Source organism: Bombina bombina, chromosome 5 (genome assembly GCF_027579735.1).
Source record: "Bombina bombina isolate aBomBom1 chromosome 5, aBomBom1.pri, whole genome shotgun sequence".
NCBI lineage: Eukaryota > Metazoa > Chordata > Amphibia > Anura > Bombinatoridae > Bombina > Bombina bombina.
In genome coordinates, this window is record NC_069503.1 from 1,167,354,663 (window position 1) to 1,167,374,926 (window position 20,264).

A 20,264-nucleotide genomic window follows, 5' to 3' on the forward strand; every position below is an offset into this window, starting at 1 on the left:
CTTCCATAAGGCACAAGGATATTGGCAAAAACTGTATAACTGTCCTGCTACAATGGATTTTATTCAAGTCTGTTTTTTTACTATTCCTGACTTCTGACTGGCCCCATGTGAGGAGCCTTACATGCTGTGCTTACTAAGTTGACCAAATGATTGTAATACAACCAAGTCTGTATTTGTGATTATTATTATGCACGTGGCACTTTCACTCAAATGGCAATCACCTAGCTTGACAAGGTATTCAGTCTTTGTTATTATCATACATTCTCTGTTCTGCTTCCTACACTGAACTACTCCTATAGAAGTACAAGCCCTTAGCTGTGATAGGTGAGGGGGTAACATTTAAGATATAAAAAGGTAAATTATGTCAGGATATCTGTGAATGTTATTGTGACGGACGCCTGGTACCCTGAATGAGTACCTCCATCAGAACACTTCCCTTGTCCTGGACATCCCTTTATCCAGAGCAATAGCTCCTGGTATCTCCCTTTGACCGCAGTCTAAAGTTATATAGGTGAACAGAACTGAGGCCACACTCAGTTGTCTGAACACAAAAATGAACACTTTATTTAAAAGCAGCACACAGATTTATACACCCTGGCTTCAGGTTACAGAGGGCATTGGTTAAACAGTAAAGCAAACATATGAACAATACATCAAACCTCTAACAATTGTCTATTCACAGGTAAAACAGATTAACATATTAAATTAATTAACTGGGGAGGAAAGTTTACTCAGACAATCTGATGTTGGGCAGTCTAGTTAACATAATCACACAGGAACACAATCAGTTTACCCAGACAGACTCCTGAGACACAATCTGAAACGTAAATAAAATGCATCTTATTAGAAAATATAAAAACAGCTCTTATTAACTATTAAGTACTTTATGCCCACTTGGTTTATAGAGTCACAATTGCTCCCACAAGGGGCACTCACACCCTGTACCCATCCTGTATTTATGGATACAAGGTGACATGGACATAAGACAGAGTTATGAAAGTATGGGGGGCATACCCAGGTAAATAATTATCCCCAAAGAGATGAAAACCCAACAAGGTTATCGGTATCCCCGTAAAAGTAAATAACAAAAGTGGCAAAAATACTCTCAGGGTAACCAGACACCCCAAGTAAATAGTGCTCCCCAAAATACTAACGCTGAACAAGTTGAACCCCAAAGACAACCACGTCAAAATAGGAACAGTAGCTATGATTCTGAGGGATCCCAAGGATCCAGGAATCAATACCCTGGATAAAAAAAAAATCGGTCCATGGGTAAAGATAGCTTGTCCATTCAAGTGGGCAAACTCAGTACCCAAGTTAGTCAATTATGTACCCTATTTACCAATATGAGTCAAGCTTTTATGGCTCAGCAACCTAACAATCCTTTTTTAGAGGTACAGCCAGTGGCCAGCAGTGGGCCACAGGCACAGTCATAAATACTGCAGTATTACCTGAGAGAGGGGGGAACAGATATACCAAATGAAATGATAAAATGTAAATAATGGTACTAATCATATTCTCTCCCTACAGACCGGAAACGGACGATTTAGCTGTGATGACGAGCAACCTCATCCTGGAAGCTCTAACAAATATCTTCCTTTGCAGCATTCACTTAACCTTATTTCCACAGATGCAGTACACAGGAACCCAGTCAACCCTATTATAGAGGGGACCGGTAAGAATGAAAGTTCTTCTGCATCAGGTAACACAGCGGATTCAGGTAACCTGTGACGAAGCCCACAGATGTGTAATCATGCCAATTTTATGTGTGAAATGGTAGAAACTGCAGGGAGATATTATGTATTAGCTGAACTCCAGGATTCAGTTTCCAACCCTATCATGGGATTCATTTATACTGGGTCTCAGGCAACTATTTTATCCCACACGTACTACACACAGCTAAATGAGCCAACACCCCACAAACCTAAAAAAAAAGAATTTGATGGTTCACTAATAGGTGTTGGGGGTGACTCTCTAAAAAAGTCTACGGTACTGCATGGTTAAAATTTAAACTGGGGAACAGGGTAATAAGACACCCTGTCATTATAGTGGATCTGCCAACTGATTGTTTAATAATTGGTAGTGATCTCCTGAAGCGATTAAGCACCATAATTGATTGCATAAATAATGTAATTTGGTCATAAGTTAAAAGGCCTATTAATTATGAGCAATCCGGTATATCTCACACCCGACATAACTGTCATGTGGTGGAAGAGAAGCCAGATGCTGTGGAGATTCATTTCAGGAATAACTCTGTACCTGAAATCACTATCTTACAAATAGATGATCAGACTCCTTTAAGTGGCTCTGATGGTAATACTTTTAAAATTTCGCCTGGAAAAATAGCTAATATTTCCTTAGGCGGTGATGTATTAACCATATCTCTCCACAAGGGGGATCATAAAATCCCTAAAGGGGGAGGCCACACTCAATACCTCGCTGGAATTGAGAGAGTTAAGGATAATATATTTATCTCTTTGTAAGTACATGACCTTGGTAAAACCAAATATGCTAAATTGAACTTAAAACAGGCAGCTAACTATATAAGTGAAGGCTTATTAGCGCAGATCGCTGCTTAGGTGATTAAATATCTTTCTCCCCAAGACCACTGTGTCCACGGCCTGGATGACAGGTCTGAAAGCTATAATATCACGGCTAAGTGTTTATTATCTATATCCATAGGTAATAAATCAGCGAAGCACCTGTTTTTAGTATTAAATACTCCCCATAATCAAATACATTGGCAATGACATCTTACATAGATATGCCATACAAATAGATTTGATTAACTCTTGCCTCTGGAGCATGTTTAAGGGGGACCCTGAAGTATTTCAGGATGAAAACGCAGCCCTGAAATCACACCAGCAATTGCCATATTCTGTGAATATGCAGGTGTATAATCCCTGCTGGGGCTGATAAATTCCTCTTCTCCTTACAGGTAAAAAGAGGTCAGAAATTAAAAACTTCTGAAAAACTAATTTGCCTTTCCCATAGAATGCAAAATCTGGGTATAACAATGAACCATACTCCTATGGTAAATATTGGAACTCTTTCAATACATGTTTTTGGGCATAACATGACCCCACAGGATATAACCTTATCCAAGGGAACTACCATAGGATATGCGCTGGAATCAAGTTATTACACATTTGGATTGCAGAATAATATAATTGGGCTAATACCTGAAGGATACTTAACTGAAGAACAATTAATAGAACAATCCTTTGCGTCTATGCCAGAGGGACTATTTACAATTCATTTTATTTATCCCTTCAGCTCAGAGGAAGGCATCTGTAAGATTGAAAAAGCCTCTCTAGTATTTGATCAGCTGATCAAACAGCAAAATTACACCAATACCCAGAGTCATGGGGGCAAAATAAATTATAATCAAGGGGACCACACTCCTAGGTTGGAAGAAGTCTATGAAATAAGACAGCCTGAAATCTTTCCAGGATTTCAGCAAATAGTCAAAGAGCAAATATCTTTAGCTAATGGCTGTTCCAGTGATGATGAACGCCAACAGCTATGAGAACTCCTGATGGAGTACAAGGATATTTTCGCTAGGGATTCTTATGACTGTGGGACTACAGACTTGCACATTGCAAGAATCCAAACCGATCCCAATGCACCACCTGTCTTTGTTAAACAATACAGACTTCCTTTAGCCTCATATGATTCTCTTGCAGAAATCATAAGGAACTTGGAAGAACGGGGTATCATCCGACAGGTGCACAGCTCTTACAACAATCCTATTCTAGGTGTTCTTAAGCCCAATGGACAATGGCGTTTGTGTGCTGACTTAAGACAGCTAAACAAACGAGTGTACATGTCTGGCTGGCTTGTGCCATATATTGACCAGCGCAGATGCAGGGATCCAAAATATTCACTGCCATTGACTGTGCACAGGGATTTTGGACCATAAAGGTACATGAAGAGGACCAGTATAAGCTGGCATTCTCATACCAAATGGTCCAGTATGCATTCCAGAGACTCCCATTTGGATGCATAAATTCAGGACATGAATTTGCTGTATTCATGCACAAGGCTATGCCTGATGCACTGGAAAGGGGACCTTATCTTATGTTGATGATGTTTTAATCAAAAGCACAGACTTTGGAAAAAAACATCACAGAACTTAAACACGTCCTCAGCCAACTTAAAATGGCAGGTGTCAAATTATCCCTACAAAAAGCTCAATGGTGCCGCACTCGTGTAAACTTCTTAGGACATGAAGTTACTTCTGAAGGGCTAAATTCTCAGAAGAAAAAAGGTGGAAGCTATAGTAAATTCTAAAAACCCAACTAACAAAAGAATTGAGATCATTCCTGGGTATGAGGAATTATTCTCACAAATGTATTGATAATTATGCAGAATTAGTTAAACCACTGCTACTTCTTCTAAAAAATGATGTGAAATGGCACTGGAGTGAGTCTCAAGAGACAGCTATCAGAGAGATGAAGGGAAACTCACTCAAGCACCTTGCTTAGCGTACCCTGAAGGTGGTAAACCTTTCTTCTTAGAGACAGGGTACACAGATATAAGCATGGGTGCTGTTTTATACCAAAAGCATGATAATTTAAGCAAAGTCATTGTTTATGCGAGCAAAACTCTATCCCCAGTAGAAATAAAATTAAGCGATTGCGAAAAAGCCCTCTTATCTACTGTATGGGCTCTACAAAGTTTCCGCAGCTATATACAGGGCGAGAAAATCATTATAGAAACGGCCCACTAGTTTTTGCTATATCTGCAAAGAGAAAGAATAAGAGATGGGAACTTGTCTAATAGCCGCATAACAGCTTGGACTCTTTCCTTAAAAGGCTGGCCTTTTGAAATTTGCTACAAGCAGAATGAAAAGAATCCAGTCGCACAGGGGTTCGCTGAGCTCCACGACTGTACTGCTAAGGATCCTGGGGAAGAATTATCAGAAGATGATTTCCTGGAGGAACAATTGCTTTCCCATATAAAAGATATACAATGAGGACCATTGTCAGACTATATGTTGATGGTTGTTCTTACCATGCCACTATTGAAAATGAGCGCAGACTAGTCGCTGGCATTGGTTTAACTTGGGAAAGTGGATTCCCAACTATTTCTGTAAGTTTCAACATTGGACCAAGATCCAGCCAGGTTGCAGAACTAACTGCTGTTCCAAAAACCATTGCGATAGCTATTGAACACGGTATTCATGAATTTGTGATCATTACCGACTCAAATTATGTGCGCGACAGTTTTGTTGAATACCTGCCAACTTGGAAAAGAAATGGCATGCAGAAAACTAACAACAAACCAGTCAAACATGGCAAGTTGTTCTACGAGATTGATAATCTAGTGGTGTCCAATGGTTTAACCATAAACTGGAAAAAGACCAAGGGTCATTCCAGGGTTCTAGCTCCTGATAAGGAAGGCAATGATCTTGCGGATTCATTAGCCAAATGAGGAGCCATAACTGGAGAACTCCTTAATATCGACCACTTAACGGGTGCAACTCAAGTAGAAGCCATTACCAGAAACCAGGCTAAACAACAGATTGAGCCTAACCTGGTACAATGGAGTCAGGATTCTCCTAGTGAGGACCTGATCACTAGTCAAAAAGAAGACCCCATTGTAGGCATCTTCTATAAAAACATAGAAGATCATGAAAGCAAGGGAGATCTTAGAATCTTAATAAAATCCAGGTCACAATTCAAGTTACAGGATGGTTTGTTAATTAGAACCTCCAAAACTGGCATCCAGCAATGGGTGGTACCCACCAAGTTCAGAGGTCTCATGTGTCAACATGCCCATGATGCTTCCACATCTGGCCATCGTGGTGCCAAACTCACGTATGAAATATTGCGTAATTACGCCTTTTGGCCGCACATGTTCAAACCTACTGTCAAGGCTGTTTAATCTGTCCACTGTTCCAACCCACTGCACCAACGCATAGAGCGCCATTGCAGAAAAGGGGGATGGTAATGCCATGGTCAGATATACAAATTGATTTTATTGGTCCAGTAACTAGGTCATCAAGAGGTAACAAATACATGTTAACAGTGACATGCCTGTTCACTAAATGGGTAGAATGCATCAGTGCACCTAACAATAGTGCTTAAACATTTGCAGCATTGCTCATCAACCACGTGTTTTCCAGATTTGGTTTGCCCCAAAAAATTGAATCCGATTGGGGAACCCACTTCACTAGCGAAGTGATGACCAAAATGTGGAAAATACTAGGCGGTCAAAAGAAAGCTCCATATTGCATATAGAGCTGTCTCAAGTGGTGGTGTAAAGCGTTACAACCAGTCCATTGTGAAAATCCTCACAAAGTTTGTTAGTGAAAGGACTAAAGACTGGGATGTAAAACTACCTCTAGTCCTATTGGCATTAAGAGCAACTCCAAGTAGAGCTACCAAGATGTCACCTTTTGAACTGATGACTGGTAGAAGAATCAACTGTACCGTACATCAGACCAGAACATGATAAACGCTGCCAATACGCATCAATATGTGGAGAACCTAAGAAAGGACCTACAATATGCCTTTGCATTTGCTCAAAGGAACTTAGAGAAAGCTGCAACTGCCACTAAAACCTATTATGTTCTCAAAACGTCCAAAAAAGAAATATGAAATAAATGATCAAGTTTATCTTCATAACTTTGGAAGAGATCAGGTTAAGGAGAAGAAATTTCTTCCATCATGGAAGGGTCCTTTTGTCGTTACTGACAAAATATATCCAGTCGCCTATAAAATTAGGATACCTAAAAAAAGATACTTTTATGGATAAATGGGTCCATATTAATCAGTTGCGAGCGTGCCATCCTAGATCCCAACTACAAGTCATAGAGGGAGAATGAAGTGTCATATCCCCAAATGCACTAAAAGAAACAGCTTTAACGTTGCTGTAGGCCTCTTGGCAGCCTCCCAGACCAGTTTTCTTCTCGTCTTTTCATCAATTTTGTAGGGACATCCAGTTCTTGGTAATGTCACTGTTGCACCATATTTTCTTCATTTGATGACTGTCTTCACTGTGTTCCATGGTATATCTAATGCCTTGGAAATTCTTTTGTACCCTTCTCCTGAGTGATACCTTTTAACAATGAGATCCCTCTGATGCTTTAGAAGCTCTCTGCGGACCATGGCTTTTGCTGTAGGTTGCGACTAACAAAATGTCAGGAAAGACCAACTAGAAAAGCTTAGCTTTATTTGGGGTTAATCAGAGGCACTTTAAATGATGACAGGTGTGTACTGACTCCGATTTAACATGATTTTGTATGTGATTGCTTAATTCTGAACACAGCTACATCCCCAGTTATAAAAGGATGTTCACACTTATGCAACCATATTATTTTAGTTTTCTATTTTTATTTCCCTTTACCTAAAAGATTTCAGTTTGTTTTTCAATTGAGTTGTACAGTTTATAGGTCACATTAAAGGTGGAAAAAGTTCTGAAATGATTTATCTTTGTCACAGAAACCTGATATTTTAACAGGGGTGTATAGACTTTTTATATCCACTGTGTGTGTGTGTGTGTATATATATATATATATATATATATATATATTCAGACAACATTAAATATTACTACTGAGATGACATGTCACAAGTGTGTGAGTTATGTCAAGAAAGGGTTTGCTTTTATACACTGTAATAAAGTTATCTCAAGTATCAAAAAAATCGAATAAGTTATAAAATGTAACTTTTATTCTTGTTGATTAAAATAGACAGCTTATATATTTTTAGGTATATTGCTGTCCTCACTTTTTATTAAAAACACTTCCCCTTTAAGTTGACATCTGTTGGTGGTTGCAATGATAGAAACTATAAGATATAATATCTGGAGCCTAATAACTACTGAGTTGTATTTTCTAAATGGTTATTGGCCATATACGTGGCTTGTTTTAGAAATGACAATGTATTGGCTATAGGCGTTATAAAAATGTTTAGAATTCATAGATCACGCTTTTATCACTAGTATGATTGTGAATTAGAAAGTGACAGAAAAGTGATAACGTGGCTGATGTGGCTTATAGAAATAGGTAGTGAATTATGTTTAACTCAACTTGAATTATGCTTATGGTATGATGTTTGTGCACACTTTGTTACTTAAATATTGTAGTAACTTGTGATTATATGCTCATACCTATAAGTTAGCACTCAAGAAAGAGCTTGCACTATGCTAATGGTATAATGTTTGTGCACACTTTGTTACTTAAATATTGTAGTAACTTGTGATTATATGCTCATACCTATAAGTTAGCACTCAACAAAAGGGCTTGAATTATGCTTATGGTATGATGTTTGTGCACACTGTTACTTAAATATTGTAGTAACTAGTGATTATATGCGCATACCTATAAGTCAGTACTCCAAAAAGAGCTTGAATTATGCTTATGGTATGATGTTTGTGCACACTTTGTTACTTAAATATTGTAGTAACTAGTGATTATATGCTCATACCTATAAGTCAGTACTCCAAAAAGAGCTTGCACTATGCTTATGGTATGATGTTTGTGCACACTTTGTTACTTAAATATTGTAGTAACTAGTGATTATATGCTCATACCTATAAGTCAGTACTCCAAAAAGAGCTTGAATTATGCTTCTGGTATGATGTTTGTGTACACTTTGTTACTTAAATATTGTAGTAACTAGTGATTATATGCTCATACCTATAAGTCAGTACTCCAAAAAGAGCTTGAATTATGCTTATGGTATGATGTTTGTGCACACTTTGTTACTTAAATATTGTAGTAACTAGTGATTATATGCTCATACCTATAAGTCAGTACTCAAAGAGCTTGCACTATGCTTATGGTATGATGTTTGTGCACACTTTGTTACTTAAATATTGTAGTAACTAGTGATTATATGCTCATACCTATAAGTCAGTACTCAAAGAGCTTGCACTATGCTTATGGTATGATGTTTGTGCACACTTTGTTACTTAAATATTGTAGTAACTAGTGATTATATGCTCATACCTATAAGTCAGTACTCAAAGAGCTTGCACTATGCTTATGGTATGATGTTTGTGCACACTTTGTTAGTTAAATATTGTAGTAACTAGTGATTATATGCCTATAAGTTAGCATTCCAAAAAGAGCTGAGTTCCTAGATTTTCACTTTAACATAAATTGATATAATGTTTTGGTCAAGTTATGTGACAGGGAGAAATATGCTGCTATTTTAAGCTACTGTTGTACTTTAAATGTTTATTCCTTGCAGTATCTCTTACGCTTTATTAGTGTTGTATTAGGTCAGTAATAGGCGTATTAGATTGAAGCCTTTTATATTTTTACGCTCTGTAGGAGATGTATCCATTTACACTCCATTTTCAGGAGACTTTGTTCTATGTTTCCTCCTCTTATTCCAAGCTTTGCTTGTTGTAACACTGCAAATCTTAAAGGAATAGTCTTGTCAAAAATAAACTTTCATGATTCAGATATAGCATACAATTTTAAGCAACTTTCTAATTTACTCCTATTATGAGTTTTTCTTTGTTCTCTTCGAATCTTTATTTAAATAAGCTGGAATTTAAGCTTAGAAGCCGGCCCATTTTTGGTTCAGGACCTGGGTAGCGCTTGCTGATTGGATGGCTACATATAGACACCAATCAGCAAGCACTACCCAGGTGCTGCACCAAAAATGGGCCGGCTTCTAAGCTTACATTCTTGCTTTTTAAAATAAAGATACCAAAGAGGACAAAGAAAAATTCATAATAGGAGTAAATTAGAAAGTTGCTTAAAATTCCATGCTCTATCTGAATCATGAAAGTTTAATTTTGACTATACTATCCCTTTAACAATTGGTCATTGCTATTATGTCTCAGTGAAAAATGTTTTGCCACACTTGTTATAGTTCTTCCCTTTTCTAGATCTTTAACATTACGGATGTTCCTATTATGCTCCATAATTCTTGTTCTTATTTGTCTTGTAGACATCCCTACATAATTCTTGTTCTTATTTGTCTTGTAGACATCCCTACATAATTCTTGTTCTTATTTGTCTTGTAGACATCCCTACATAATTATTGTTCTTATTTGTCTTGTAGACATCCCTACATAATTCTTGTTCTTATTTGTCTTGTAGACATCCCTACATAATTCTTGTTCTTATTTGTCTTGTAGACATCCCTAAATAATTCTTGTTCTTATTTGTCTTGTAGACATCCCTAAATAATTCTTGTTCTTATTTGTCTTGTAGACATCCCTACATAATTCTTGTTCTTATTTGTCTTGTAGACATCCCTACATAATTCTTGTTCTTATTTGTCTTGTAGACATCCCTACATAATTCTTGTTCTTATTTGTCTTGTAGACATCCTTACATAATTCTTGTTCTTATTTGTCTTGTAGACATCCTTACATAATTCTTGTTCTTATTTGTCTTGTAGACATCCCTACATAATTATTGTTCTTATTTGTCTTGTAGACATCCCTACATAATTCTTGTTCTTATTTGTCTTGTAGACATCCCTAAATAATTCTTGTTCTTATTTGTCTTGTAGACATCCCTACATAATTCTTGTTCTTATTTGTCTTGTAGACATCCCTACATAATTCTTGTTCTTATTTGTCTTGTAGACATCCCTAAATAATTCTTGTTCTTATTTGTCTTGTAGACATCCCTACATAATTCTTGTTCTTATTTGTCTTGTAGACATCCCTAAATAATTCTTGTTCTTATTTGTCTTGTAGACATCCCTAAATAATTCTTGTTCTTATTTGTCTTGTAGACATCCCTACATAGAACATTTTACATGGGTAGGTAGCATAGAACGGAAATAACTTAAGTGACTATGGCAAAAGAAATTTGAATAATGTGGCTTAGCAACATTTAATGGCACGGCTGTGCCTATAGCTTAATAACTAGCAATTGTGGCATAAAAAACAAGTGAACAGATTTAATGCGATTTAGAAGTTAACGCAAACAAAAACAAATATTTTCTTTGTAAACAGCTGAAAGCAAAGATAGTTCCATATAACTTTAAAGTGATATAACCAAGTTGCATTTGACAGAGACAGTTAAAGAAAAAGCTGGGAATAGTTCAGCGTCAAACACGCTTTAAGCAATCTTTAAAACAACATCAGCTGTCTTGCTAATAACAATAAATACAAATGGAGTAAATAATGTATTGAAGTTTAAAGCGGATACAATAATATACTCAATACAGGAATCTAAAGCGAAATACTTTGTTGCTTATAATTATTGAAGCTACAAATGTAGCAGTATACTGAATTAATCAGACGGCAAAACCGGCCATCTAGCAGTCACCTCTGTTGTACAAATATTCCACTATATAAGGCCTAAATATAAAAGGCTTCAATCTAATACGCCTATTACTGATCTAATACAACACTAACAAAGAGTAAGAGATACTGCAAGGAATAAACATTTAAAGTACAACAGTAGCTTAAAATAGCAGCATATTTCTCCCTGTCACATAACTTGACCAAAACATTATATCAATTTATGTTAAAGTGAAAATCTAGGAACTCCCTTTTTCAGCTCTTTTTTGAGTACTGACTTATAGGTATGAGCATATAATTATAAGTTACTACAATATTTAAGTAACAAAGTGTGCACAATCATACCATAAGCATAATTCAAGCTCTTTTTGGAGTACTGACTTATAGGTATGCGCATATAATCACAAGTTACTACAATATTTAAGTAACAAAGTGTACACAAACATCATACCATAAGCATAATTCAAGCTCTTTTTGGAGTACTGACTTATAGGTATGCGCATATAATCACAAGTTACTACAATATTTAAGTAACAAAGTGTGCACAAACATCATACCATAAGCATAGTACAAGCTCTTTTTGGAGTACTGACTTATAGGTATGTGCATATAATCACTAGTTACTACAATATTTAAGTAACAAAGTGTGCACAATCATACCATAAGCATAATTCAAGCTCTTTTTGGAGTACTAACTTATAGGTATGAGCATATAATCACTAGTTACTACAATATTTAAGTAACAAAGTGTACACAAACATCATACCATAAGCATAATTCAAGCTCTTTTTGGAGTACTGACTTATAGGTATGCGCATATAATCACAAGTTACTACAATATTTAAGTAACAAAGTGTGCACAAACATCATACCATAAGCATAGTACAAGCTCTTTTTGGAGTACTGACTTATAGGTATGAGCATATAATCACTAGTTACTACAATATTTAAGTAAAGTGTGCACAAACATCATACCATAAGCATAATGCAAGCTCTTTTTGGAGTACTAACTTATAGGTATGAGCATATAATCACTAGTTACTACAATATTTAAGTAACAAAGTGTGCACAAACATCATACCCTAAGCATAATGCAAGCTCTTTTTGGAGTACTGACTTATAGGTATGAGCATATAATCACTAGTTACTACAATATTTAAGTAACAAAGTGTGCACAAACATCATACCATAAGCATAGTGCAAGCTCTTTTTGGAGTACTGACTTATAGGTATGAGCATATAATCACAAGTTACTACAATATTTAAGTAACAAAGTGTGCACAAACATCATACCATAAGCATAATTCAAGCTCTTTTTTGAGTGCTAACTTATAGGTATGCGCATATAATCACTAGTTACTACAATATTTAAGTAACAAAGTATGCACAAACATCATACCATAAGCATAGTGCAAGCTCTTTGTTGAGTGCTAACTTATAGGTATGAGCATATAATCACAAGTTACTACAATATTTAAGTAACAAAGTGTGCACAAACATCATACCATAAGCATAATTCAAGCTCTTTTTGGAGTACTGACTTATAGGTATGCGCATATAATCACTAGTTACTACAATATTTAAGTAACAAAGTGTGCACAAACATCATACCATAAGCATAGTGCAAGCTCTTTTTGGAGTACTGACTTATAGGTATGCGCATATCACTAGTTACTACAATATTTAAGTAACAAAGTGTGCACAAACATCATACCATAAGCATAATTCAAGCTCTTTTTGGAGTACTGACTTATAGGTATGCGCATATAATCACTAGTTACTACAATATTTAAGCAACAAAGTGTGCACAAACAACAAAGAGCTTGCACTATGCTTATGGTATGATGTTTGTGCACACTTTGTTACTTAAATATTGTAGTAACTAGTGATTATATGCTCATACCTATAAGTCAGTACTCCAAAAAGAGCTTGCACTATGCTTATGGTATGATGTTTGTGCATACTTTGTTACTTAAATATTGTAGTAACTAGTGATTATATGCTCATACCTATAAGTCAGTACTCCAAAAAGAGATTGAATTATGCTTATGGTATGATGTTTGTGCACACTTTGTTACTTAAATATTGTAGTAACTTGTGATTATATGCTCATACCTATAAATTAGCACTCAACAAAGAGCTTGCACTATGCTTATGGTATGATGAGTGCTAACTTATAGGTATGAGCATATAATCACTAGTTACTACAATATTTAAGCAACAAAGTGTGCACAAACATCATACCATAAGCATAGTGCAAGCTCTTTTTGGAGTACTGACTTATAGGTATGAGCATATAATCACTAGTTACTACAATATTTATGCAACAAAGTGTGCACAAACATCATACCATAAGCATAGTGCAAGCTCTTTGTTGAGTGCTAACTTATAGGTATGAGCATATAATCACTAGTTACTACAATATTTAAGTAACAAAGTGTGCACAAACATCATACCATAAGCATAATTCAAGCTCTTTTTGGAGTACTGACTTATAGGTATGAGCATATAATCACTAGTTACTACAATATTTAAGTAACAAAGTGTGCACAAACATCATACCATAAGCATAGTACAAGCTCTTTTTGGAGTACTGACTTATAGGTATGCGCATATAATCACAAGTTACTACAATATTTAAGTAAAGTGTGCACAAACATCATACCATAAGCATAATGCAAGCTCTTTTTGGAGTACTAACTTATAGGTATGAGCATATAATCACTAGTTACTACAATATTTAAGTAAAGTGTGCACAAACATCATACCATAAGCATAATGCAAGCTCTTTTTGGAGTACTAACTTATAGGTATGAGCATATAATCACTAGTTACTACAATATTTAAGTAACAAAGTGTGCACAAACATCATACCCTAAGCATAATGCAAGCTCTTTTTGGAGTACTGACTTATAGGTATGAGCATATAATCACTAGTTACTACAATATTTAAGTAACAAAGTGTGCACAAACATCATACCATAAGCATAGTGCAAGCTCTTTTTGGAGTACTGACTTATAGGTATGAGCATATAATCACAAGTTACTACAATATTTAAGTAACAAAGTGTGCACAAACATCATACCATAAGCATAATTCAAGCTCTTTTTTGAGTGCTAACTTATAGGTATGCGCATATAATCACTAGTTACTACAATATTTAAGTAACAAAGTATGCACAAACATCATACCATAAGCATAGTGCAAGCTCTTTGTTGAGTGCTAACTTATAGGTATGAGCATATAATCACAAGTTACTACAATATTTAAGTAACAAAGTGTGCACAAACATCATACCATAAGCATAATTCAAGCTCTTTTTGGAGTACTGACTTATAGGTATGCGCATATAATCACTAGTTACTACAATATTTAAGTAACAAAGTGTGCACAAACATCATACCATAAGCATAGTGCAAGCTATTTGAGTACTGACTTATAGGTATGAGTATATAATCACTAGTTACTACAATATTTAAGTAACAAAGTGTGCACAAACATCATACCATAAGCATAATTCAAGCTCTTTTTGGAGTACTGACTTATAGGTATGCGCATATAATCACTAGTTACTACAATATTTAAGCAAAAAAGTGTGCACAAACAACAAAGAGCTTCCACTATGCTTATGGTATGATGTTTGTGCACACTTTGTTACTTAAATATTGTAGTAACTTGTGATTATATGCGCATACCTATAAGTCAGTACTCCAAAAAGAGCTTGCACTATGCTTATGGTATGATGTTTGTGCACACTTTGTTACTTAAATATTGTAGTAACTTGTGATTATATGCTCATACCTATAAGTCAGTACTCAAAAAAGAGCTTGAATTATGCTTATGGTATGATGTTTGTGCACACTTTGTTACTTAAATATTGTAGTAACTTGTGATTATATGCTCATACCTATAAGTTAGCACTCATCATACCATAAGCATAGTGCAAGCTCTTTGTTGAGTGCTAACTTATAGGTATGAGCATATAATCACAAGTTACTACAATATTTAAGTAACAAAGTGTGCACAAACATCATACCATAAGCATAATTCAAGCTCTTTTTGGAGTACTGACTTATAGGTATGAGCATATAATCACTAGTTACTACAATATTTAAGTAAAGTGTGCACAAACTAGTGATTATATGCTCATACCTATAAGTCAGTACTCCAAAAAGAGCTTGCATTATGCTTATGGTATGATGTTTGTGCACACTTTGTTACTTAAATATTGTAGTAACTTGTGATTATATGCTCATACCTATAAGTTAGCACTCAACAAAGAGCTTGCACTATGCTTATGGTATGATGAGTGCTAACTTATAGGTATGAGCATATAATCACAAGTTACTACAATATTTAAGTAACAAAGTGTGCACAAACATCATACAATAAGCATAATGCAAGCTCTTTTTGGAGTACTGACTTATAGGTATGCACATATAATCACTAGTTACTACAATATTTAAGTAACACAGTGTGCACAAACATCATACCATAAGTATAATGCAAGCTCTTTTTGGAGTACTGACTTATAGGTATGAGCATATAATCACTAGTTACTACAATATTTAAGTAAAGTGTGAACTAACATCATACCATAAGCATAATTCAAGCTCTTTTTGGAGTACTGACTTATAGGTATGAGCATATAATCACAAGTTACTACAATATTTAAGTAACAAAGTGTGCACAAACATCATACCATAAGCATAATTCAAGCTCTTTTTGGAGTACTGACTTATAGGTATGAGCATATAATCACTAGTTACTACAATATTTAAGTAACAAAGTGTACACAAACATCATACCATAAGCATAATTCAAGCTCTTTTTGGAGTACTGACTTATAGGTATGCGCATATAATCACAAGTTACTACAATATTTAAGTAACAAAGTGTACACAAACATCATACCATAAGCATAATGCAAGCTCTTTTTGGAGTACTGACTTATAGGTATGAGCATATAATCACTAGTTACTACAATATTTAAGTAAAGTGTGCACAAACTAGTGATTATATGCTCATACCTATAAGTCAGTACTCCAAAAAGAGCTTGAATTATGCTTATGGTATGATGTTTGTGCACACTTTGTTACTTAAATATTGTAGTAACTTGTGATTATATGCTCATACCTATAAGTTAGCACTCAACAAAGAGCTTGCACTATGCTTATGGTATGATGAGTGCTAACTTATAGGTATGAGCATATAATCACAAGTTACTACAATATTTAAGTAACAAAGTGTGCACAAACATCATACAATAAGCATAATGCAAGCTCTTTTTGGAGTACTGACTTATAGGTATGCACATATAATCACTAGTTACTACAATATTTAAGTAAAGTGTGAACTAACATCATACCATAAGCATAATTCAAGCTCTTTTTGGAGTACTGACTTATAGGTATGAGCATATAATCACAAGTTACTACAATATTTAAGTAACAAAGTGTGCACAAATATCATACCATAAGCATAATTCAAGCTCTTTTTGGAGTACTGACTTATAGGTATGAGCATATAATCACTAGTTACTACAATAATTAAGTAACAAAGTGTGCACAAACATCATACCAAAAGCATAGTGCAAGCTCTTTGTTGAGTGCTAACTTATAGGTATGAGCATATAATCACTAGTTACTACAATATTTAAGTAACAAAGTGTGCACAAACATCATACCATAAGAATAATGCAAGCTCTTTGTTGAGTGCTAACTTATAGGTATGAGCATATAATCACTAGTTACTACAATATTTAAGTAACAAAGTGTGCACAAACATCATACAATAAGCATAATTCAAGCTCTTTTTGGAGTACTGACTTATAGGTATGAGCATATAATCACTAGTTACTACAATATTTAAGTAACAAACTGTGCACAAACATCATACCATAAGCATAATTCAAGCTCTTTTTGGAGTACTGACTTATAGGTATGAGTATATAATCACTAGTTACTACAATATTTAAGTAACAAAGTGTGCACAAACATCATACCATAAGCATAGTGCAAGCTCTTTTTGGAGTACTGACTTATAGGTATGAGCATATAATCACTAGTTACTACAATAATTAAGTAACAAAGTGTGCACAAACATCATACCATAAGCATAGTGCAAGCTCTTTTTGGAGTACTGACTTATAGGTATGAGCATATAATCACAAGTTACTACAATATTTAAGTAACAAAGTGTGCACAAACATCATACCATAAGCATAATTCAAGTTCTTTTTGGAGTAATGACTTATAGGTATGAGCATATAATCACTAGTTACTACAATATTTAAGTAACAAAGTGTGCACAAACATCATACCATAAGCATAGTGCAAGCTATTTGAGTACTGACTTATAGGTATGAGCATATAATCACAAGTTACTACAATATTTAAGTAACAAAGTGTGCACAAACATCATACCATAAGCATAGTGCAAGCTCTTTGTTGAGTGCTAACTTATAGGTATGAGCATATAATCACAAGTTACTACAATATTTAAGTAACAAAGTGTGCACAAACATCATACCAGAAGCATAATTCAAGCTCTTTTTGGAGTACTGACTTATAGGTATGAGCATATAATCACTAGTTACTACAATATTTACGCAACAAAGTGTGCACAAACATCATACCATAAGCATAGTGCAAGCTCTTTTTGGAGTACTGACTTATAGGTATGAGCATATAATCACTAGTTACTACAATATTTAAGCAACAAAGTGTGCACAAACATCATACCATAAGCATAGTGCAAGCTCTTTTTGGAGTACTGACTTATAGGTATGAGCATATAATCACTAGTTACTACAATAATTAAGTAACAAAGTGTGCACAAACATCATACCATAAGCATAGTGCAAGCTCTTTTTGGAGTACTGACTTATAGGTATGAACATATAATCACAAGTTACTACAATATTTAAGTAACAAAGTGTGCACAAACATCATACCATAAGCATAGTGCAAGCTCTTTTTGGAGTACTGACTTATAGGTATGAGCATATGATCACTAGTTACTACAATATTTAAGTAACAAAGTGTGCACAAACATCATACCATAAGCATAGTGCAAGCTATTTGAGTACTGACTTATAGGTATGAGCATATAATCACAAGTTACTACAATATTTAAGTAACAAAGTGTGCACAAACATCATACCATAAGCATAGTGCAAGCTCTTTTTGGAGTACTGACTTATAGGTATGAGCATATAATCACTAGTTACTACAATATTTAAGTAACAAAGTGTGCACAAACATCATACCAGAAGCATAATTCAAGCTCTTTTTGGAGTACTGACTTATAGGTATGAGCATATAATCACTAGTTACTACAATATTTAAGCAACAAAGTGTGCACAAACATCATACCATAAGCATAGTGCAAGCTCTTTTTGGAGTACTGACTTATAGGTATGAGCATATAATCACTAGTTAGTACAATATTTAAGTAACAAAGTGTGCACAAACATCATACCATAAGCATAGTGCAAGCTCTGAGTACTGACTTATAGGTATGCGCATATAATCACTAGTTACTACAATATTTAAGTAACAAAGTGTGCACAAACATCATACCATAAGCATAATTCAAGCTCTTTTTGGAGTACTGACTTATAGGTATGAGCATATAATCACTAGTTACTACAATATTTAAGTAACAAAGTGTGCACAAACATCATACCATAAGCATAATTCAAGCTCTTTTTGGAGTACTGACTTATAGGTATGCGCATATAATCACTAGTTACTACAATATTTAAGTAACAAAGTGTGCACAAACATCATACCATAAGCATAAAGCAAGCTCTTTCTTGAGTGCTAACTTATAGGTATGAGCATATAATCACAAGTTACTACAATATTTAAGTAACAAAGTGTGCATAAACATCATACCATAAGCATAGTGCAAGCTCTGAGTACTGACTTATAGGTATGCGCATATAATCACTAGTTACTACAATATTTAAGTAACAAAGTGTGCACAAACATCATACCATAAGCATAATTCAAGCTCTTTTTGGAGTACTGACTTATAGGTATGAGCATATAATCACTAGTTACTACAATATTTAAGTAACAAAGTGTGCACAAACATCATACCATAAGCATAATTCAAGCTCTTTTTGGAGTACTGACATAGGTATGCGCATATAATCACTAGTTACTACAATATTTAAGTAAAGTGTGCACAAACATCATACCATAAGCATAGTGCAAGCTCTGAGTACTGACTTATAGGTATGCGCATATAATCACTAGTTACTACAATATTTAAGTAACAAATTGTGCACAAACATCATACCATAAGCATAGTGCAAGCTCTTTTTACTGACTTATAGGTATGCGCATATAATCACTAGTTACTACAATATTTAAGTAACAAAGTGTGCACAAACATCATACCATAAGCATAATTAAAGCTCTTTTTGGAGTACTGACTTATAGGTATGCGCATATAATCACAAGTTACTACAATATTTAAGTAACAAAGTGTGCACAAACATCATACTATAAGCATAATTCAAGCTCTTTTTGGAGTACTGACATAGGTATGCGCATATAATCACTAGTTACTACAATATTTAAGTAAAGTGTGCACAAACATCATACCATAAGCATAGTGCAAGCTCTGAGTACTGACTTATAGGTATGCGCATATAATCACTAGTTACTACAATATTTAAGTAACAAATTGTGCACAAACATCATACCATAAGCATAGTGCAAGCTCTGAGTACTGACTTATAGGTATGCGCATATAATCACTAGTTACTACAATATTTAAGTAACAAAGTGTGCACAAACATCATACCATAAGCATAATTAAAGCTCTTTTTGGAGTACTGACTTATAGGTATGCGCATATAATCACAAGTTACTACAATATTTAAGTAACAAAGTGTGCACAAACATCATACTATAAGCATAATTCAAGCTCTTTTAGGAGTACTGACTTATAGGTATGCGCATATAATCACAAGTTACTACAATATTTAAGTAACAAAGTGTGCACAAACATCATACCATAA

General features: G+C 34.8%; 1 protein-coding gene across 1 annotated transcript in view; it reads right to left on the reverse strand.

Moving 5' to 3' along the window:
• GRINA (glutamate ionotropic receptor NMDA type subunit associated protein 1) overlaps nt 1-20,264 on the reverse strand; it is a gene marked incomplete in the record, with an annotated part of 295,760 nt that overhangs the window by 271,673 nt on the left and 3,823 nt on the right.